This window comes from Staurois parvus, unplaced genomic scaffold, assembly GCF_062004578.1.
Source record: "Staurois parvus isolate SC_StPar_1 unplaced genomic scaffold, SC_StPar_1.0 ptg000031l, whole genome shotgun sequence".
NCBI classification, from domain to species: domain Eukaryota; kingdom Metazoa; phylum Chordata; class Amphibia; order Anura; family Ranidae; genus Staurois; species Staurois parvus.
In genome coordinates, this window is record NW_028317827.1 from 5225210 (window position 1) to 5249407 (window position 24198).

Consider the following 24198-nt stretch of genomic DNA (forward strand, 5'->3'; position numbering starts at 1 on the left):
AAATCAAAATTCATGAAGGGGAAAAAAAAAAAAAAAAGAGGGAAGAAAAAGTGAAAAGAAAGTTTGAAAGAATGTGAGACAAAAAGCACTAAGTTTGTCGTAGCCACTATAGGATAGAAGACAAAAAACATGGTGAAAAAGTATGGATTGCCAGAAAAAGAAATAAAAAAAAAAAAAAAAAAGCAAATGAAAGAAACAAGCACAGGAAGCAAATAAGAATTTAAAAAGGAAAAAATTTAATTAGAGGATCTTTGCCCAGGTCTTAAAAAAGTAAAGCAGAGTTCCAATCGTTTTTTGTGTTTATTAAAAGTCAGGAGCTACAAAAACTGCGGCTGCTGACTTTTAATAAAACACACACTTACCTGTCCTAGGGTCCAGCGATGTTCTCACCCGCGCAGTTCCTTCTCTCCTATCCAGCATTTCTACTGTGGGCACCAGGCTGTGACAGCTTGCGGCTTCACAGCCTGGTGCCCACTGCGCATGCATGAGTCGCGCCTCCTGATTGGTCCGGAAGTCTCTTGGGACCTGTGAAAGTTCCCAGAAGACAGAGTAAGAGGGGCTGAACTTCCGGGTCACTGTGACGTGGCGAACTGAGCCGGAAGTGGGAGTGGGTACCTGTCAAAACCAGGTACCCGCTCCTCCCTCCCCAAACGGTGCTAAATATGGCAGTGGAGGGGGCATATATTGCAAAATATTTTGAAATGGCAAAAAAAACCAAAAAAACACATTCTTACTTTTAAATGCAGGCTTTTGTTAAGGTGAATACCTGTGGCACTTTTAGTCTTGGGGCTCTTCTCCCCGCATACGTTTTAAAGGATAAGTTAACTTTTTTTAAAAAGACAACTGCATATTTTTGTGTAGCTAAAAAAAAGTGCATTTTTTTTTCTTAATTAGGAGGCTGCAGAGCATTGTACCCACAATCAGCAGATCGCAGGTGCAATTTCAGGCTCCTGCAGACTCTAAGCATAGCTGTCTGTCCGTATTTCCCATACAAGCAGACAGTTACAGAAGAGCAGGATGAATCAATGAACTAGGAGGGCACTCAACAGTGCCATTTCGGTGGCAAATGGAAGTTACAGAGTTTCATGAATGAATGATGTGGATGTGTGGGCGAAGCCCAACCAGCCATGCTGTTTTTAAACTGTGACAGCGGGTGTTGGGAAAGGATCCCCCCGCTCACTGTCACAGGTGGGAATGCGGGGCGGCTGCATTACTAATATGTTACACCCGGAATATGGGTGTAATATGTTGCATGTTACTAAAGGTAAACATATCCTTTATATAAAAGGGCAGAGGATTCTCTCTCCCTTCACTTCCCGTTTTTCATCTCTGTCCCCACAATACTATGCAGGTAGATCTCCCACGCCTGAGCCCTCTACTTCAATATCTTTTTCCTCCTACCAGGTAGTCTCAGAGCTTTGCCCAATCACAAATACCTGGTTTTCCAGCTAAGGCCTCATGAACACTGAGGGTTAACAAATGCTGTTCTTAAGGCTGTGTGCCATTTTTTTTCTACCTCTAACACCCCCCCTCCTCCACGTTAGCCTATATGTTCATGCACACATAGGCATGCAGCGGCAGAAGAAAAAAGCCCAATGCCAGAGTCCAGGAGCGCCAGCATTTTGGCAGGTAAAAACCGCTGCGGATCCGCATGAAAATCCGTGCAGCCGCACCACCCGCACAGAGGAATGTGGACCCGCGGGCAGGTGCCATTAGTTCTAATCGCATGCCGCCCCCAATGGAAAACACAACCGTACTGGAAATCCAGGTTCCCGTGCGGGCTGCATTTTCAGAAGAAGTGCAGGGACTTCTTCCCTGCAGGTCCCGGGGCACGGGAGTCCATTCAAAGGAATGGGCTCTCGTGCGCACACAAAACGTGGCCCGCATATATGTGAACCAGGGGTTTACGTGTGTCAACGCTAGACACATCGAGCGCTTGAGCATTAATTCATTTCAATTGGCCAAAAGAAATTATTATTCAAGTCAATGAAATGTATACCCAAGCGCTTCATACACACTAAATGCATCTAGATCTGTCTTTCCAGCCCAGGTCCAATCGCTGACAAACTCATGTAGACTCCATCTCCGCAACATCTCCAAAATACGTCCGTTCCCAACCCCGGAAACTACTAAACAACTCATTCACTCCCTTATTATATCACGACTTGACTACTGTAACTCCCTCCTCACCAGCCTACCTCACCGCAGGCTATCCCCACTTTAGTCTATCCTGAATACGGCTGCCAGACTCATCCACTTTACCAACCGCTCCGTATCCGCCACCCCCTTCTGCCAATCCCTCCACTGGCTTCCGATTGCCCAACGGATGAAATTCAAATTGTTAGCCTTGACGTACAAAGCTGTTCACAACACTGCCCCAAACTACTTCACCGATCTGATATCCAAACACCACCCTAAACATACTCTCCGCTCCTCACAAGACCTCCTACTCTCCAGTTCCCTGGTCTCCTCCTCCCATGCTAGTCTCCAGGACTTCTCCGGGGCTTTCCCCGTCCTCTGGAACTCCCTACCCCAATCCATCAGACTATCACCTACTCTCCTCACCTTGAGGCGCACCCTGAAAACCCATCTCTTCAGGGAACCCTACCCCACCCTCAGCTAATTGCCGATCTCCTCCACTCTTCCTACCACTCCATCCCCCACAGCTATTTCCTCCTGTACCACTATCCCCTCCCTCCTAGATTGTAAGCTCCAAGGAGCAGGGCCCTCGAACCCCTCGTGTATTGAATTGTATTGTTACTGTACTGTCTCCCATTATAATGTACAGCACTGAGCAAACTATTGGCGCTATATAAATCCTGTATAATAATAATAATAATAGATGCATTTACATGCGTCAAGCATTTTTCCTGCCGAAATGCTGCAGCAAGAAGGAAAGGCATTTAGGAGAGCTGGGCAAATGCCCTGTGTGAATGGGGCTTAAAAGTGCCAGCTAATTAACCAAAAACTGCTAACAGGTGTTAAGAGACAGGGTCCCTTTAAAACAGAAAAAAGTGGGGGGAAAAAAAAAGAATAGTGTACAAAAAAGTTGAAATAAAAAATAAAGAAATAGGGCGCTAGCTGCACTTGAGATTTTCTCACCTGTATTAATCAGACATACTTGTGGTTTAACACAGCATCTAGTAACAAAACTACACGGATGAATCACAGCTAACTCCCACGGCCGTACATCTGCATGTCAGTCTATTGTCTAGCACATCTTTTTTATTTTTTTCCATTCACTATGAACACAGAGGACCAATATGAACACGTCTAGGATGTGGTGTATTTGAACCCATGCGTCACATGGCAGGTTGCTTTTCAAAGAAAAAGATTTCGGCTGAAAAAGGCTCAAAACTGCCTGCAAAAGGTAGGTGGCTCAACTTGTTATACTACATCTGAAAACACAAAAAGCAAACATTTTGTGCTGCTGTTACCTAGTTGCTGAACTTTGCTACCGGTCTCCAAATATTTCGTTTTGAACCCAGCGGCAACAGCCCAGGTATCAAAGTATAGCTCTGGCTGGTGGCAAACACTTTTGTCATAGCCACCCTATGGACTGGCTGCTGTTCTTTGAATATCGCTGCAAGCGAGCGACACGGTTACATGCCAGGCTTATGCAATGATTTGGTGACTTGGTCTTAAAGTGGTTTTAAACCTCAACCATGAAATATGAACAAAGCATATCCCTCTATAGTGTGTACTTGTCTCAATTAAGAGCACTAAGAGTCATTTCTGTCTGCTGTTTCGTTCCTCTACTATAAGCATGAGTCACTTCTGACAAAATTTTCCAACACCAACAGGAAAAAAAGACGAGGGATTTCCAGCACACAGCCTGTGATTGACAGCCTCAGCTCTTTTCCTCTGTGCTGGTGGAGGGGGGTGTCCCTTCCCTTCAAACAGCTCTCAGAGCTCTCCTCACTGAGCTCTGCAATGTGTAATTTCAGCTCCCCATCCCGTTTTCTGAAAGCTCAGACAAGCTTTTTAACCACTTGCCTACCGGGCACTTATACCCCCTTCCTGCCCAGGCCAATTTTCAGCTTTCAGCGCTGTCACACTTTAAATGACAATTGCACAGTCATGCAACACTGTACTCGTATGAAATGTATATTTTTTTTTGAGACAGTGCTTTCTTTTGGTGGTATTTACTCACCACTGGGTTTTTTTATTTTTTGCTAAACAAACCAAAAATCACTGAAAATTTTGGGGAAAAAAATGTTTTTTCTTAGTTTTTGTTATAAAATTTTGTAAATAAGTGATTTTTCTCCTTCACTGATGTGCACTAATGAGGCTGCACTGATGGACACTGACAGGTGGCACTGATGAGGAGGGCACTGGTAGGTGGCACTGATGGGCACTGAAAGGCAGCATTCAAATATGGCACTGATAGGTGGCACTGACTGGCAGCTCAGATGGGCACTGATATGTGGCATTGATATGCACTGGTAGGCACGGATATGTGGCATTGATGGCACACAGAGGGCACTGGCAGGTGGTATTGATGGGCACTGATGGACACTGACAGGTGGCACTGCTGAGGCTACACTGATAATCAGGGCACACAGATCATCAGTGCCCTGATGATCAGTGTATATGCCCCCTCTGAGGAATGCCGATTACTGGCTCTCCTCTCCTCTCGAGCTGTCAGCGTGACAGCTCGTGAGGAGAGAAATGCCAATAACCGGCATTTCCCTATTTACATGCGATCAGCTGTGATTGGACACAGCTGATCACATGACCGAGCCGACATCTTCAGCTCTTTCTGTTGATCGGTGATCCGCTGATCGCCACGCTGCGCGCCCCCGGAGCCACGCATGCACGGTTATAATGGGAGGGTGTCATATGATGTCCTCCCAGAACGAGAGAACCGCCTTGCGCCCGTCATTACCTTATATGGCAAGCGGAAGGCGGTTAAATTCTGCACTTTGTAGGCAGACAGACAGGTAAAAATTATGTAGGAGGATTTGTTTCATCTCTGTGTATTGCCTGGGGCCAGTCACTTCACTGGGTATATGTAAGGGTTTACAACCATTTTAAAGGAAACAAACTGGGGAAATTCGGAGGATGATTACATAACAGAGCTGCTTCTGAAAATGTATGCTGATTGGATGTCATGCTCATCCAAAAGCTTCAATTGATATTAAAGGCAACGTGTAAAAAAACAAAAAACAAACATGTCATTCTTGCCTGCTCTGTTGTGCAGTGGTTTTGCATGGAATAGTCCCGTTCCTCCTCTTCTCATGACCCCTACCAGTGCTCCTGGCTCCTCCTGCTCCTTATTGGCTGTCTCAGCCAATGTGGATGGAGAGTCCCCAAAGAGCCGAGGCACTCTTGCACATCGCTGGATCACGATGGGGCTCAGGTAAGTATTGGGGGGTACCTTCATGCATAGTATACATGAAGGTAAAAAACCTTAAGCCTTTATAACAACTTTCATCTATACATTGAGCCACTGTCCCAGAACAAGTATGTAGGAGAGGAGTTACAACCTCCCTTGTTTTGGGTCAATGATAAGTAGAGAGATCAAAATAACTAATTTTATTCTAATTTCATATGCCATATAACGTATTTGTTCCAAATCAGTGACTCCAAAAGTATATAATTTAGAGACAGCTAGGCAATTTGCATTATTAGGAGGCGGTTACAATGGAAACCTGCATATTTCTTTTGATACAAGTCACCCTCAACCACTTTCGGGCCATCCGTCCGCAATGTACTGCAAACGGGTGGCAACTACAGGACCAGCGACGTACGGTTGTGCAACACAGGGGAGCACTGCACAACCCTACCCCCCCCCCATGCAATCAAAATGACAACAAAGCTTTTATGAATCAATCTGATTCATAAAAACTTTGCTGCTTTTCCTGCTGAGCTGTGATTGGTCCACAGCTCTCACATGACACATGGGGCTAATCACAGCCCTCTATACCATGTGACATGTTGGAGCTAAACACAGATCACGATTATATTGAACTGTCATGAACGTAAAACATTAATGACAGTTCAAAGCAAGCTTTCCAGTGCAGAGCAAGGCTCATCATTGCTCATGCAATGCAAAGTGTAAGGAAATAAAAAATTAATCCCTGATCACCCCCCTCCCCAGAGTAGTACAATGTTACTGATAATAGTATTTACAAAAAAAATAGTAATAAAAAAAATTATGTTCAAAAAAAGATTTAAAAAATTGCAAATTTATTAACTACTTGCCGCCCGCTAACGATGTGCGGGCAAGCGGCGGCTTTGGGCAAAGCAATGCATTCTTACGTCGCTTTCTATTTCTGGGTGTGCGTGTGCCCTCCATGCCATCCATATCACAAAAAAATAAAAAACCCAGTGGTGATCAAATACCACCAAAAGAAAGCTCGAATTGTATGAAAAAAAGTACATGAATTTCACTTGGGTACAGCATTGCATGACCACGCAATAACCAGCTGAAATAGTGCAGTGCCGAATAGCAAAAAATGGCCTGGTTATTAAGGTGGGTAAATCTGCAGGAAGGCAAGTGGTTACAATGTACCTTCGGGGTCCTTTTTTTTTCTCAAATCTGTACTGAAGCCAGTTCCAGGTTCCTGCAAATCATTTCAGATATTGATCTAGTGTTGCTACACCTTAAACTCTGTGCCATCCACATAACACTTGGCTAGTGGAGCTGCCAATCCCATCTCATCCATTCCATTGAGTACTGCACGTAGCCAGCACTAGAGGAGCACATACTCATTGTCCTACACATAACTCTTGAGCAGAGGAGGACCTACGCCATCAATAACAAACTTCTCATACTGTGGGAAAAACTGTTCCATCATAATCTATCACAAGGGTGGCAGGTCTTCTCAACACAGGCTGACTGATGGGACCTGTGCACAAAGACAAGAAAAGTTGTCTTTACAAGGTGGTCCTAGGGGTATTTTGTCTTCATAAATTCTATGAATTCCGTAACCTGTCGAATTCTTAAGATGAGTAATGCCACAAGTATCTACAAGTAGCCTGGTGTTGACTGCAACGGAACATTGCCAGGTCACCAAGAATCAACACAGTGGCAGATCTAGGAAAGCCATATAAGCAATGCAAGCAGATGACACAAGAGTCCTATTCTCATTTGTCAACACAACCTCGGAAACAAAAAAAGCAGCAGCCTTCAAATGCCTGAAATACTACTTCACGTTTGAAATAAAATACCCTGTGTGGCTCACCACCCCCAATAGGACCCATTTCCTACCGCCTTCCTACATCCATTTTTGAGCCAAGTCAACTCTTCCAATTGATTATCTCTGAATCATCTCTATAGAACCTGTTGTAATTTAAAGCTTGCCAGGAATGTCAGGGCAATGCCACAGAAGGTGATAGCTGACCTTCCAACTTGAGTGCAGCAGGAGGAACCCCTAAGGTTCTCGCTGTTGGCTTTCATTAAAAGATTTTCCAAATGCAGATTCAAGTATGTCAAAAGCCCAAATTTGTTTAGTTTTTGATAAGAGCGGGATGGGATTAGAACAGGGGTGTCAAATTCAATTTCATTGTGGGCTGCATCAGGATTATGGCTGCTCTCAAGGGGCCAGTTGTATCTGTAAAACTAGATGTCTAGAGCATCCCACCCCCCTTACATCAGATGTCAAGAGATCCCCAACCTCCCTTGCATCACAGTGCACCCCCTTACCTTATGCAGCTGCTGGGAAGAAGCTGAGTGCAGAGCTAGGAAGCAGACAATGCTGGGTCTGAAGAAGGACCACAGGAGGACTGGAGTCAGCTGAATGCTGAGACCAGCAAATGCGGAGACAAAGGCTGCACAGAGAGAAGTACAGGATCTGTAGGAGGAATTCTAGTTCCCTTACCTCTGTGCAGTTGACTGCTAAGATGGGGGACAGGGGTCAGAGACAAGCCTCTCTGCAGCTGCATGGAGAAGCTCAGGATCTGGCAGGGGAGTTTTGTCCTCCTCTCTGTCCCCGCCTTGACAACAGTTGGCAGCAGAGACAGGGGGGGTGCTGCAGCTGCAGGAGAGTTGCTAAGGCCACATGAATTGGCCTGACGGGTCACATTCAGCCTGTAGGCCTTGTGTTTGAACCTTAGTTCCCTTCAGAAAGTTCCACTCTCTTTTTTTCATTCTTTATGAAGCTCTTTCACTGAAACATACAATTTAGTCATAGTAAAAAATAGAAATATAAAGATGGTTTGGTAGGGTACATGAATACTTAGATTCCAGAGAAAACTGCAAATAGAATATAGCACAGAAGGCAACTCCTCATGAGCCTCACTGCTCTCAGAAGAACATTGTAAGTAATAAGTTTCGTGGAAACCAGCGAGAATCACCCTTTCTATATGTACTGATGACTGATGTCACTGGGACAGAAAGTGAGAAGAAATCCAACATTTTTGGAATAGTCACCAGAACAGTATTAGAGGGGAAATTTTTCAATGGAGACACTTATTCCAGTGAAAGTTATTTAAGAGGGAACTTCTCTCTTACTTTGGAGAGATTTTACTTTCCTTTCCTGTTGTGTCTACAGGACAGACAGTGATGGGAAGTCCCCAAAATTGGGCTCATGGTAAAAAAAAAAAAAAAAAAAAGTACATTAGGTAATTTAAAGTGTACAACTACACAGTGGGAAAGCCAAAAAAGAAAAATCCTAAACAGGGAAAGGTCAAGTTGCTGCTTGGTTCCCCAAGAAGATAAGAAGCCAACATTCAAAATCATCACACCATCCAAGACTGCAAGAAGTCAAGATATAGGATAACCAATTCCACAAAGATAGACATGGATCTTACAGAAAACATGCTACAGATGTAACCACACTACAATGTTCTGTTCCTAAAACTATTCAAGACTGGGCCCATTTAGTTGGCTCAGATGGAGAATCCCTTTGGCAGAACACACTACAGCCATTATTTGAAAAGCCCAACACCATCCTTTTGTTTTTTCATCTGGTAAGAACCTTTGTCGGATTGTAAGTGTATTCTGGGAAGACTTAACATTTGTAATGGTTTATCTGCCTTAGAGGGATAGGGACATGGACAACAATACAATCCTGACAGAGGGTCTAACCTTTCTTACTATATAAAAAACGTTGTCTTCTCTAGAACTGGGCTTTATGTTTTCTATATTGGTAATCTGAACATACAAACTTGATATTTATACACAATGCTTAAAAATATTCCATTAAGGCCCCAGCCAAGCCCAATGTTTCTTTCTGAATCAATACTAGATCTTTATCCAAGAATAAACAGGTTAAGTTTAAAATCAATGAAAAAGAAACAAAGCCGGTTTTACGTCACCCTTGTTATTGTAAAGCCTAGGAAAGGACAGACTATTTTAATCTAAAAATATCAAAAGGTTATTTATATGCATTAAACTTCACATAGCACAATGAATTTGCTGCCTCCATTAAAAGAATCAGATGACACAAATATAATATTGTCATTACGGGTGAATGTTCACAGGCTGACTCAGGGACTCCTGAATTTACATTTTCGAAGAGGGATCTTCAAGGCCTGAAAACAAGTCAGTGGGTGATCAGTTGTTCATTCTAAAAGTAATAAGATTTGCAGAGTAATCAGTTTTGAGCAGATTAACTTTTAAAGCCCAACTTTGGGCAACCCCATGAAGTGGGAGTGAGCCTGCAAAAATAAAAAGGATTTACTCACTCGAGCCTCCACTGCTCCCCACAGTTAGACTGGTCCCCACAGCTTCTTCTCCCCTTCAATCCAGTGATCTAGGGTCCTGATATCAAGGATAAGAGCAGGGTCCATAGTCCTGCACTGGACATGATGATGATGGGACACAATTCACCACCAAAGCATGGGAAGCTGAGGCTCAGGTACATAAAACAGATTCTCCTCTTCCCTTGACTAAATGAGCCATTAACCCTTGCTGCGCAAGTGTAGCTTCACTGCAAGGGATAGTTTTAAACTTTCCCGCAGTTGGCCTTTAAGACTAAGTAAGAACTTCACTAATTATATGCCTGAAAGTGAGCCCCAGCACTCCAGCTTTGAGCAGCACTTCAAGCCTTTTGTGACAGCAAGATATAAAAATGCTTTTTTTTTTAAAGAATTATTGACCGGTCTCTGTGAAGCAATTCATCCTCAAAGTTAACAGCAGAAGTACCAAAATTGTTCAAGTCGTTGACCTGGAAACTCGGCTACCCTTGTACTGCTTCTGAATGTATTTATGATGGAAATTGGAAGAATGGAAAGTCAAGCCAAGCTGCTGTTGGGAGTAGGTAGCTCCTCATTTTACTTCCCTGTTGTTTTTTTTATATTTTCTATTTTTCCACTTTCACATGGCTTTGATCTTTAAATTTTGTTTCCAGGTCAGATGCTTACATACATTATCTTGGTATCCCACCTTGGTTGTTTTGATCAAGAGAGTTTTTTTTTTTTATGTTTTTTTTTTTTTCACAGGCACTGCAGGTTGAAGCAGTGGTGTATTTAGGTTTTGTGCTGCCCGAGGCAAACACAAAATCCCCAGCACCCCCCAGCAAGAGAGAGAAAGATACTCACCTTGACAGCTCTGGACATCCCCAGAAACAAAAGTCAAGCAGTCCACAGCCTCAGATCCTACCTGGTCCCCAAGCCGCATGTGTCCCTTCTTCCGGGGGGGGGGGGGGGGCAGTGCTGCCCCCCCCCCCCTGAAAAATGCCACCCTAGGCAAACGCCTTGTGGTAAATACGCCCCTGGGTTGAAGTAGCATATAGAACGGCATTTCCCATTGGGTCTCTTCCATAGTAGATTTGTGACTATACAATGATAATTTCATGCAACTCCTACTTATTGTATGGAAACCCATTCGTTTCCATACAATAGCAGGGCCCTCGATCCCCTTATGTTTTGCATTGTATTGGTATTGTTCTGTCACATGTTCTGTCCCCCTTTGTAATGTACAGCGCTGAGCAAACCATTGGCGCTTTATAAATACTGTATAATAATAATAATTTTCAGTTTATTTATGGTGTTTATTTATTTTTATTTATTTCAGGTACTTATATAGCGCCGTCTGTTTACGTGGCACTTTACATATATATTGTACATTCACATCAGTCCCCAACCCTCAAGGGGCGTACAATCTAAGGTCCCTAACTCACATTCATACATACACATACTAGGGCCAATTTAGACAGGGTCTAATTTACCTACCACCATGTCTTTGGAGTTCCATGTATTTTCCTGACCATGATATACTAATTTTTCTATGTCTTTCACCTGTCGCATTTTATGTGAAAAAGGTTCTTATAAATAAAGCATAAAAAATAAATAATAATAGTGATTTTCCATTCGCATAACTTTAAGTGTGTTAAGAGTTTCTATAAGAAAAATGTATTTATTTATTTTTTTTAAAGCGGTCAACCTGCCATACGACTTTCCTCTTCCTTTAAACAGAATCCCATTAAAACTGTCTGACTAATGGCTGGTTAGATGGTATCAAGACAGCTTGTATGTATAAGCTCCTTCTTCCTCCTTTTTAACAAGCTCCTGGATCAATGCGTCTAGTCATGCATAGCACCTGAGTTGTCATGAAACTATTTCCTAGCGACTGGCTATCTGTTGTCCTATTTCACATTCTGCAGACACACCAACAAGAACACAAGAGTTATGGCCAGGTTTAAATTAGAAGATGTCGCTGTCTATTTATAGCCGGGAAGAGTTTTTTGCTTGCCTGTTACAGCGGTTATAGAACGAAGGGTGACAGCAGCTTATATCTTCACAATCAAAGAGGCACAGGGGTTAAGAGGAGGTGATGACACAAAAAATACTTTCTAGCAACGAACAACTTTCTGTTCAAGAAACAAATGATAGGTCAGAAATGAAATACCGGAGACAGGATCTGAAATGAAATACCAGAGACAGGCTTTATAATCCACGGATTCCAACCATAGGCTCGGTATGAAAGTAGCTGGAGGAGCTCTGAGGAACATGTGAGATCAATCAGAGAACATCTAATGCTTTCCAGGAAACATTGCACCACCACTAAATCCATAAAAACTACACTGTTTACCATAAACGGAGTTTGATGAAATTCAAAGTTTGCCATTTTGCTCACATGCTTTAGGTCAGGACTGTAGCTTCAGGGTGTGTGAAGCTAAAGCAAATTATGGTGGACCTAAAGGCCATACAGAAACGGGCACAGCAATAACTATGGAGCTTTAGTTAGCCAGGATGGACAGGTGCACGGTATTGGCTAGCCATAGTGTGACACTGACTGGTTATTGCTTCTAAACCGGGCCAATGACATCACCTGTTCTATGAATATTCTGTGATGGGCTACAAGTCTGCTTCAGCAACTTATAAATATGCAACTTTTTCATCCAAGTTGGAACCCAGCTTCTGACGGCAGCACTCAATAAAAAAAAAGTAGTAATACTTAATAAAGGTTTTGAGTTCCCAACAACAGGAATAATCATACAAATTTTGGCAGAAAACAGAATCATAAATGCAAACTGTAGCCTAGTTTTTTTTTTTTTTACATTAATGCCATGCAATCTGACTAAGCAATCTTCAAGATCATGTACAAGGCTTACAGGATAAAAAAAACACAAAAAAACTTAACAGATATAACAAAAGCTGCCATAAAAAACAAACATGTTCAACAAAAGTTTTTATTATAGTTACTTGGCAGACCTAATCCTGATGACTTGGCTGGAAAACATTGTGGTATAATAAAAAAAAAAAAAAAAAAGGGTAAGATCTACTTTGTCATAGAAACACTTTTATATCTACAAGCAGCTTAAAGCCGAACTCAGTGAATTTTAAAAGAAAAAAGAGAATCAGCACCCTTGTTGTGGGATCCTTCACACTGCTAGGGTTAAATGCTTGTTAACTCTAGGCAGGGGAGTCCAATGTTTCTAAACAAAAGGCCAGTTTATTGCCCTTCAAACTTTAGGGGAGGCCAGACTGTGGCAAGAAAACAATGCCTCAGACTTGGTGGTGAGTGGGAGGGAATAAAAGACATGGTGCCTGCTGTCAGTAGGATGAGGAATAGTGCCACATTAATGTTATTAGTAGGAGAACTTGTTCCATCTTTGGTGTCTATGGGAAGAATGGCACCCCACTATTGGTGTCAGTGGGAGGAATATTGTTGTATTGTTGGTGTCAGTGGAAGGAATAGTGCCTCAACATTGGTGTCAAATCAGAGGAATAGTGCCCCATTGTTGGGTGTCAGTGGGAAAAATATTGCCTCATATCAGTGGGAGGAATATGGATTAAAGGGCCAGATAAAGGCAATCAAAGGGCCACATTGAGCCCATGGGCCACAGGTTGGAGACCACTGACTCTAGAGGTAGAGGAATAAGGGGATGAGAGATAGGTTTTATTCCTCTAGGGGTAGAGGAATAAGCCTGCCAGAGTCATTGCTCTGCCAATCTTCCTGCATTAGTGCAACCAGTCCCCTGAAGCTTTTTCTCTAAGGGTCACCAAACAATCAACTTTAGATATACCAACTATGAGTTGGTATATCTATGAATATGAGGACCTACCCAGGGGCGGACTGACCTTTTGGAAACTAGGCACTGCCCGAAGGCCCGGGGTCAGTAGGGGGCCCCATGAGATGCACCTGTTACCTTTTTAATAGGCTTTTTTGAGTTTGGGCAAGGACACAGGGGCCCCATGATCCCCTATTGCCCGGGGGCCCCATGAGTTGTTAGTCCGCCCCTGGACCTACCTAATCTATTCAATCAATTTGTATCCAATAAGATAAGAACTTGCACTAGATAGTTGTTGATAGATCTAAAGGAGATTGTACAATCAGGCTGTAAAGTGTATGGTAGACAGACAAATGTCACTTAATGTCATCAAGTACAATGCACGGCCAATAGCTTCAATTCTGCAGATATTCTGCTCAGCAAATTATCCTGAGTAGACAATCGCTGGAAAACAGCCTGTGCTTGCCATCATTTTAATAGTTTCCCCTCTGCAGTATACAAAGTGAACTAGCTATGAAAAAAGTAAGGGTGTTGCATTACCGATCTCTGCTTTGGAATGATAAAATACTTTGCTGTCATGATCATGCTCAGCTTTTAATGCTTTTTGAGCCTCTGACCTGGAACAAAAAGATCAGGATATCGGATACTTACAACATGTATGTTCCAGGGTCAGGCATGCATCTAACACTTTTATAAGAGCCCAGCAATGGCAGCTCCCATACTTTTATCAAGACAGTCCCTTTGATGGGTTGATGTCCCCATCACTTCTGTTTGTTTCTTCAGTTCATTTATCAAAAGTGTAACAGCTTAACCTGTGTCATCTGATAGCCAACCAAGTTCACACCAGCAAGTGGAGAATGCAGGGCAGAATCTGGTTGTCATGTGTCAGCATCAACTAATCTACAACTGGCATACAAATGATCAGTGGCCATCAAAATCTTGATTCCTGACGTCATCTGAAAAACAAAAAGCTGAATGACCAATATTGGCAAGTCCTCCAAAAGGTTTTTAGGTTTCAGCCCCAGGCAGCGTATAATAAACAAGGCTTAGTCACCTAGGATAAGACAATACAGAAACTAAATTTCTGTTCTCAGGATTCATGGGCTGTACGTCCTGCCTCAACCCCCAAAAGCTGGAATCAGTTCAATGGAAAGAACTCTTACTCAGCTTAAAACATGTTTTTCTCCTGCAATTTTCTTGAAGCAGAATCAAAGACTAGTCACGTTTTGGCACAGAAAAACAAATGCGCAGCTGCTCATTTACATAATTTGGGCCAAAAAAATATTGATACGAGTAACTGTGGCACTGCTGTTTTGAGCACCAGGAGCCTGGGTAAGACAGAGAAGCAAAATTCATAAGTATAGCGCTTAATGCCCACAAAAGGGGCAAGAGGGTCCCCCACTCATGCTGAGTGGAATAAACTGGTTAACACCGTAATGGAGGCAGAGGAATAGATGGCTACATGCGAAGACCGCTAGAGCAAGTTTTACTCCATCTGGGCTACATGGATTCACTACACTTCTGGGACTTCAGGGTCCTTGGGGATGTCGCAACTGCCTCCTTCAGGGCCTTCTGATACTAAAAAGGTAGGAGTTTTGGGGTCCCCCACTGACTCCCAGAGCACCTTTGCATGAGCCCCTGACTACTTGAAGCCATAAGCCATCTACACTTAAACCCTAGTGTGTTCCCGATTGAGTTGGACCTATGAGCTAGCCCCTGCGATAGATCCCTTACCAACCAGAGCAGTTGACGGGAGTTTTGCATTTTGCTTTCCCCTTCTATTATTTTTATTATTGTTGTTTGTACTACCATGCCTACATGTAATTGCACATGGCCTACAGTGGATAGAAAAAGTCTACACACCCCTGTTAGAATGTCAGGTTTCTGTGATGTAAAATGAAACAAACCATTTCAGAACTTTTTCCACCTGTAATCTAACCTAGAAACTGTACAACTCAATTGAAAAACAAACTTAAATCTTTTTTTTTGGGGGGGGGGGTGAGTAAACAAACTAAAATAATGTGGTTGCATAAGTGTGCGCACCCTCTTATAACTGGGGATGTAGCTGTGTTCAGAATTAAGCAATCACAATCAAAATCATGTTCAGTAGGAATCGGTACACACTTGCCATGATTTAAAGTACCTCCGATTAACCCCAAATAAAGTTCAGCTGTTCTAGTAGGTCTTTCCTGACATTTTCTTAGTCGCATCCTACAGCAAATGCCATGGTCCGCAGAGAGCTTCCAAAGCATCAGAGGGATCTCACTGTTAAAAGGTATAAGTCCGGAAAAGGGTACAAAAGAAGTTCCAAGGCATTAGATATACCATGGAACACAGGGAAGACAGTCATCATCAAGTGGAGAAAGTATGGCGCAACAGTGACATTACCAAAAACTGGACGTACCTCCAAAACTGATGAAAAGAGAAGAAAACTGGTCCAGGAGGCTGCCAAGAGGCCTACAGCAACATTAAAGGATCTACAGGAATATCTGGCAAGTACTGGCTGTGTGGTACATGTGACAATCTTCTGTATTCTTCATATGTCTGGGCTATGGGGTAGAGTGGCAAGATGGAAGCCTTTTCTTATGAAGAAAAATATCCAAGCCTAGCTAAATTTTGCAAAAACACATCTGAAGTCTCCCAAAAGCATGTGGGAAGATTTGTTATGGTTTGATGAAACCAAGGTTGAACTTTTTGGCCATAATTCCAAAAGATATGTTTGTCTCAAAAACAACACTGCACCTCACCAAAAAAACACCATACACACAGTGAAGCATGGTGGTGGCAGCATCATGCTTTGGGGCTGTTTTCTTCAGCTAGAACTGGGGCCTTAGTCAAGGTAGAGGGAATTATGAACAGTTCCAAATACCAGTCAATATTGGCACAAAACCTTCAGGCTTCTGCTAGAAAGCTGAACATGAAAAGGAACTTCATCTTTCAGCCTGACAACAACCCAAAGCATACATCCAACAAAGGAATGGCTTCACCAGAAGAAGATGAACGTTTTGGAATGGCCCAGCCAGAGCCCAGACCTGAATCCAATCGAAAATCTGTGGGGTGATCTGAAGAGGGCTGTGCACAGGAGAGGTCCTCACAATTTGACAGATTTGGAGTGTTTTTGCAAGGAAGAGTGGGCAAATATTGCCAAGTCAAGATGTGCCATGCTGATAGACTCATACCCAAAAGACTGAGTGCTGGAATAAAATCAAAAGGTGCTTCAACAAAATATTAGTTTATGGGTGTGCACACTTATGCAACCATATTATTTTAGCTTTTTATTTTTACTTCCCTCCACCTAAAAGATTTCAGTTTGTTGTAACTGAGTTGTACAGTTTATAGGTTACATTAACAGTGGAAAGTTCTGAAATGATTTATCTTTGGCTCATTTTTACATCACAGAAACCTGACATATTAACAGGGGTGTGTAGATTTATATCCACTGTATATGGAAGGTATTGTTAGCCATGATGCTTGATACAACTGTAACTCAAACCCCTATGCAACTTTTTCCTTTTTATTGCTTCTTTGATTCTGTATATGAAAACCTTTGTTTGAAAATAAAGATTAAAAAAAAAAAGGGGGGGGGGGCAAGAGTGGTGTCTTAATGTCAACATGTGTGGGCAAAAAACACACCCTGCCAAAAATTCCAATTATTCTTCTATATTTAAAAAAGCAGTCAATGCCAGTTCTGTGCAATAAGTTTTTTGGGTAGTTTTTTTTTTTGTTCTGTTTTTTTGTTTTTTTTACATATTTATTCGTCAACAAAACACAAAGTTTTAAAAAGGTGCTTCCACATAGAGCCTTGTTACAATTTTTGTCATTTACTGTATATATTAATGTGCATAAATCTGTTTTAGAGCACTGAACTTTCTGTGGGACGAGAGGGCTACTATGAGCCAAGATAGTATTTTTGTTAAGATTAAATAGCAACTTTTTCCTTTAAAAAAAAAAAAAAAAAACCATAGATCCCATTCTTTCTAGTAAAGTTGATGTTTGTCCATACCACTTCCATCATTATATTGGGCTTCCTCATTAGCCAACAGGGATGTGCGCAGGGTGGATTTGATTTAAATCAAGTTGATTTAAATAACTAGTGAAAAGGCTTGATTTAATTCATAATTGTTAAAGAGTAATATGAGGTCTATAAAGCTTGTTTCCCCAAAATGGTTAATATAGGGATATGGTCTCCTCCCTTAATCAGATGCAGGATTCCAACCAAAGTTCATACCAGAATAAAAAAAGAGAAAACCAGCATAGTGCTCACTGTATTCTTTCATTCAATGCAAGAATAAAGATTACATACACTCACAAATAATGCTAACAGATGCTTGTTGTATGAGAAACCTGGCTAATCCACATGTAATCCTCAGAATTAGCATTCACAGCATAACGCCATTGGAACTAGGCTCCACACCTTTATGTGTTGCGTCCAATTGCAGGATTTCTTCTATTATCACTTTTGTAATTATTATGGTTTGTAATTTTTGCCAGTTTTAGTTCAGGGCTCTGCATAATTCCAGGTCCAGCACCACTTGGCAGAGCCAGCAGTATAACACCAATGAACATTTCAGCTGTCTGTAATTGTGGCATTCTGATCACCGCCAAAAGGAGTGCATTCTTTTCACTGACAAAAAAGTAAGAGACATTATTCCCTCCTAACTGTCCATACATGGATTAAAATTTGGCTGGTTCATCAGTGACCGGCTGAATTTCGATCCATGTGTAGACACTGCTTGAACAGAAGTTGATCTACCGATCGACTTCTATACAACTGCCGTGCTGGAAAATTTCTGCTCAATCAGCGCTGCAGGCTGACCAATGTATTCTGCGAGTGGGGAAGTCCCCCTGCCATCAGAATACCAAAAGGCAGATAGGAGAGTGTTCAACCCACTGGTTGAACGAAAAAAACAAACTTGTCTATGACTGGCTTTACCCCAATTATTTCATTTTAGCTGGGGTCCCCTGTGACTGGAAAACTATTTCAAGGCTCCCTCTGTGGTAAAAAAAAAATAAAAAGTGGATTAAAGTTGGTCTAAAGACTTTAAAGTTTAAACGGAGGTCAAGTACAGTGGCTAAATGGTTAGCACTTCCGCCTGGCAGTACTAGGGTTGTTGGTTCGAATCCCAGCCACAGCACCTCCTGCCTGGAGTTTGCATGTTCTCCCTGTGCCTGCGTGGGATTCCTCCGGGTACTCCGGTTTCCTCCCACACACCAAAGACATGCTGGTAGGTGAATTGGATCCTGTCTAAATTGGCCCTAGTATGTGTATATATTAATGTGAGTTAGGGATCTTAGATTGTACGCCCCTTGAGGGTTAGGGACTGATGTGAATGTACAGTATATATATATATAAAGCGCTACGTAAACTGACGGTGTTATATACCGTAAGTACCTGAAAATAAATAATAAAAAAATAAGTAACCTTAAAGCTCAATTCACAATTCTAAGGCTAGGTTCACATATGTGCGGGTGGTGCCGCTGCAGATCCGCATGAAAATCCATGCAGCCGCACCACCCGCACAGAGGAATGCGGACCCGCAGGCGGGTACCATTAATTTTAATTGCACACCACCCACACTGAAAAAAGCAGCCGTACTGGGAACCGAGGTTCCTGTGTGGGCTGCGTTTTCAGAAGTGGTGCAGGGACCTCTTCTCTGCGTGTCCCGGGGCACGGGAGTTCAAATGAATGGGCTCTCATACCCGAGCAAAACGCGGCCCGCAGGAACGCGGATGTGTGAACCAGGGGTAAGACACAATGAGAAGGATCCATCCTATCAAAAAAACGTTTTTTCCAGCCAAGTCCAATGAGATTTGAAAATTACAGTAACATAAAAATAAATAAAAATAAAGATCTTTTCTTTTGTGAATATTCATGAATTGAGTGCTTTGGACATGATACATATGCAGAAATAATGCAGATAAATGTCAATGCCAAACATACGTTGGTAATAAAAATGTGGTTGTATGCAAATTTTTTATGCAAATAAACGACCAGATTGAAAGAAGCTGCATTCTATTTAGAAAAATAAAAGGGACATGTATATAAATATTGTAGTATAATCCATTTCAGACAAAAACAACCCCACATCCACCACTGAGGTAGTCCAGCCAAAAGTGACAGCCGGATGCAGAACACCCAAAGCTCTAACCATTTCCTGACCCACCCTTTATAATGCAGATTGTATGATAATTATCTCATGTCTATGGGTAACCTTATATAGATCGATATACCAGGCTGAAAACAGGGACAGTTGGGGAGAAGGAGAGAGGAATTTGGACCAGAAAGAGGGACAGTTGGGAGACATGACATTGATAGCAACGTAATAGTTGTAGACAGAGATAGCACGGTTCCCTTGGCGTTTTCTAGACTCAATATAAACCTTTCAGATTCCCCAGCACAGCTGTGCCCGACTTCAAAATAGGAACTTGCTCGCTCGCTAGGTTTAACAATTCAAGTCGGAAAGAGAAATCTCAAAAAAGGCAGCAACATTATTCTGAGCCGTGAGGATTTAAAATTAGCTGTGCCGGATTCCTTCAGGGTGTTAAACACGTTTGTTTGTTTGTGCTTGTTGCTCCTGCCACGCTAGTAAAATCATTTTAAGGGCGCAGTATGACTAACGAATGCAGTGGATCACTTCTTGTCTAAACAGGGTAGATCAAGCATTTAACTCATTTTAGTAACAATGTACAAAACAAAAGGTGAGCAGAGAAATACAAAAAAGGTGTAAAAAGGCAAAAGGTCCTGCCATACCATTCAACAGCTTTATTGAAAAGTAGGCAAAAAAGTATTTAAAGAAACAGAAACAAAAAAAAAACAAACAAAACAAAAAAAAAAAAAAAGGGAAAAGCCTTTGAAAATTACAGCAAATGCCACTAAACATATTCAAAATCACCTTAATATTCAAACAAAAAAATCAGCAATATTAGAAATATAATAAAAACATACCTAAAACTCCAATTAGGCAAGTATGTAGTGGGTTTCCATGGTAGAAAAATATCCATCTCTACAAAATATACAGATCTAGTTCTGGGCATACATACTGTAAAATAGTAAGTAACCAAATGTATAGTACGGTACAAATATACCAGATTTCAAAGTCACCAATCACATGGGAAAAAAATCATAACTCCCGTAAATAGGATGAAATTCAAGCTGTAGGTGGCCCTGATAACACCCCATCCAAGCCCAACAAACTTTGAGAAATGTTAGAAGTCTCTGCTTGGGTATTGTGACGGGTTCCAGCTGTTAGGATATAAAAGCCGGGCAGTGGGAGATCCTTCCCTCCGCCGGGCAGTGGGAGATCCTTCCCTCCGCCGGGCAGTGGGAGATCCTTCCCTCCGCCGGGCAGTGGGAGATCCTTCCCTCCGCCGGGCAGTGGGAGATCCTTCCCTCCGCCGGGCAGTGGGAGATCCTTCCCTCCGCCGGGCAGTGGGAGATCCTTCCCTCCGCCGGGCAGTGGGAGATCCTTCCCTCCGCCGGGCAGTGGGAGATCCTTCCCTCCGCCGGGCAGTGGGAGATCCTTCCCTCCATGCACACTGTTTAAACGGGAATCCATGGATTTCTTTACGTGTATGGCCAGGTTTAACCTCTCAATAAGGCCCTTTTCACACGCGGTGGGCTTCGTCTAGATAAGCAGTGGACAAGGACACAGCTTGCTCTTCTCTATGGGTGGTCGAGTGTAAATGGACTCTGCTGTCTGTTTCCACCCAACTGCCCTCCAATCCGATCTGATCCTTCTAAATCAGCAATGGGCAAACTACGGCCCGAGGGCCGTATACGGCCCGGCGGACCTTTTAATCCAGCCCGCGGAGCCTGATACTGTCAGGATGGCTGTCAGGATGTGTGTAGGCGGGGCAGCGTGACGAACGTGAGGGGAGCTAGGCTCCTCTCACAGTCCGCCCTGAAGACCGGTGTACCATGAAAATCTGTCTCCTGTGAGGATCTGTCCCCCTCGACGTATCTGCGCATGTGCCGGAGATCGCCGATTGGCTGCTAATGCCTGAAACTAGCACATGCGCAGATACGTCGAGGGGGACAGATCCTCATAGGAGACAGATTTTCATGCTACACCGGAACGGCGCGGGAACACGGCGAGAGGAACACGCGGAGCAAAGGTAAGTGAATTGACACAGGGGGGACTTGGGGACTTAATATGGGGAATGAATTACTATAGGGGGGATGAATTACTATGGGGGATGAATTACTATGAGGGATGAATTACTATGAGGGATGAATTACTATGAGGGATGAATTACTATATGGGGGGATGAATTACTATAGGGGGGATGAATTACTATAGGGGGGATGAATTACTATAGGGGGGATGAATTACTATGGGGGATGAATTACTATAGGGGGGATGAATTACTATATGGGGGATGAATTACTATAGGGGGGATGAATTACTATATGGGGGATTAATTACTATGCTTACTATGGGGGAATATTACTATACTTACTATGGATGACACATACACATCATTCATCTACTCTTGGTCCGGCCCCCGGGTCCAATATATGAACCCATTGCGGCCCTCAAGTCAAAAAGTTTGCCCACCCCTGTTCTAAATGGAAGAGGACGGATCCCCTTCCCTTTCAGCAGACCCAATCAGATTGGAGGTAGGCAGGTGTAAACAGACAAAAGTCAGTTTACACCCACTGGTCCATAGGAATACATGGACCATCTGATCAGGTCTGCACGGCAAACGGGCAGGCGGACCTGATCGGATCACCTGTGTGAAAGTGGCCTAATGCAGGCCATACATGGGTCGAATTCTGAACAAATTCGCTTTAGAAAGAATGGGAAATTTTGTGCATTTTGTAATCCGATGGTGCCACCATTGACTTCGAAATTCAACCAAACTAGTCTTCAATTTCACTTCATGTTGCTACAGAAAAGAATTATTTCCTGCACGATTCTCCCATCAATGATTCAAAATTCATTAGTTTTTAAAAAAAATTTACAACATGCCCGATCCCGCAAATCAGACGGTCACACAAAAAACGGCCGTTTCTATGACCCACTAATGGTGCAAAATTCGAATGAAAATTCTTAGAAAAGATTCGACCCATGTATGGCCGGCCTTAGTAATCCTACTGCTGGTGAGAACTATGGAGGACACAGAGGGAAGCTGAAGCTCACCTGTCTGCAAGTGTCACTCCCTTGCTGGTTGAATAAGCAGGCCATCGCTCTCTCACCAGCCCCTGGCATGTTGAGATGTTTTTTAGTGTATTCTCCCCACGTCTTTTAGTGATCCTGTCGCTGGCAACATTTTGCTTGCAACAGGACCAAAAATGCACCATCAGCTTAAAGTGTGTATGTAAGGCAAAGTACATTGAAAAACATACAGTTGACAAATCACTATACATTCCCATTCTACTCACAATTTGCCATAATTATTATTATTACACAGTATTTATAAAGCGCCAATAGTTCGCTCAGCGCTGTACATTACAAAGGGGGACAGAACATGTGACAGAACAATACCAATACAATGCAAAACATGAGGGGATTGAGGGCCCTGCAGTTTCGAGCTTACAATCTAGGAGTATGTACCATAGTAATTGTGCCTATTTTAGCTCAAAGAAAGGACTGAAATAAATAGTAAATAAACACCCTGTAAAAGAAGGATAATATTATGTTCCTGTCCTGCCACCAAGAGGTCTGAGCTTTGCTGCCTTGAAGAGCAACACAAGCTGAAGAATGTACGAAATACAACACTTCCACGTGTTTTTGATGCCTATTTCCCCAACTGTGAGCTGTGGTTTCACCTGCTTCTCCCCACCGCTCTGCAGGGACACCAAGCTGACGCAGCGATCAGTGGGCAGAACCAGAGAAGAATTGAGGGCACAGCCGTCTGAAACACCCTGAAGTGCCAGATGCTGAAAGTAATACTTAAAAAAAAAAAAGTTTTTTTTTTTAAATAAAAAACATGTCATACTCACCTGTTCTATGTGAGAGTTTTACACAGAGCAGCCCGGATCCTTCACTTCCAAGGTTCACTGTAAGCTCTCTTGGCTCCTACTCCCTGAGTGCCACCATAGCAAGGTGCTTGCTATAGGAGCACTCATGCGTGCCCGCTCCTGAGCCCCGCTCTGTGTGTCCATAGATAAACAGCAGTGAGAGCCAATGGCTTCCACTGCTGTCTCTGAGCCAATGAGGAGGGAGAGAGCAGCTGCTCTCGTGCACATTGCTGGATCGAGATTGGGCTCAGGTAAGCAGGGGGAGCAGGTAGCTGCACACATTCTTCATGCAAAGAATACATGAAGGTAAAAACCCTTCAGACTTTATAAAGGTTCTTTTGGGTGGTATAGCTCAGCAAGACAGCAAAGAATGGAGTCGTGGGCGGTCAGATAGATATTACTCATGTTTTTTGCAACAGTGTCACTTTCAGAAAGAAATTAATGCATTCTTGATCCCTTTGCATTGTTTATGGCACAAAATGATTAATAAGCGGCTGCGGGACCACCCTAAATTATAATAAAAAGCCAACATGATCAGGCTGCAATGGAACATGGGAACTATTACACAAATTATGGTCCTCTTGATAGACTCAGCTTGGTGGAAATGTCTCCTGGACAGCACAAGTAAGTAGCTCACTGATCTATTTCATCTGTTGCCTGAAGTTGATCTTTAAAGGCCCAGATAAATGATTTAATATATAGACCATGTTCCTTTTGCTGTCCCCTACAGCTGTCGTATCTGACACTTGGCACACATTGCTGCCAATCTGTGATAGGTCTAATGAACGCAGCATTGTTCTGGATGCGCAGCGCCAATAAGTGTTTATCAGA

General features: G+C 42.8%; 1 protein-coding gene across 3 annotated transcripts in view; it reads right to left on the reverse strand.

Moving 5' to 3' along the window:
* The window catches only part of ACVR1 (activin A receptor type 1), a 133343-nt gene that overhangs the window by 76953 nt on the left and 32192 nt on the right, over window positions 1–24198 (reverse strand). The gene's annotated exons all lie outside the window — the stretch shown is intronic.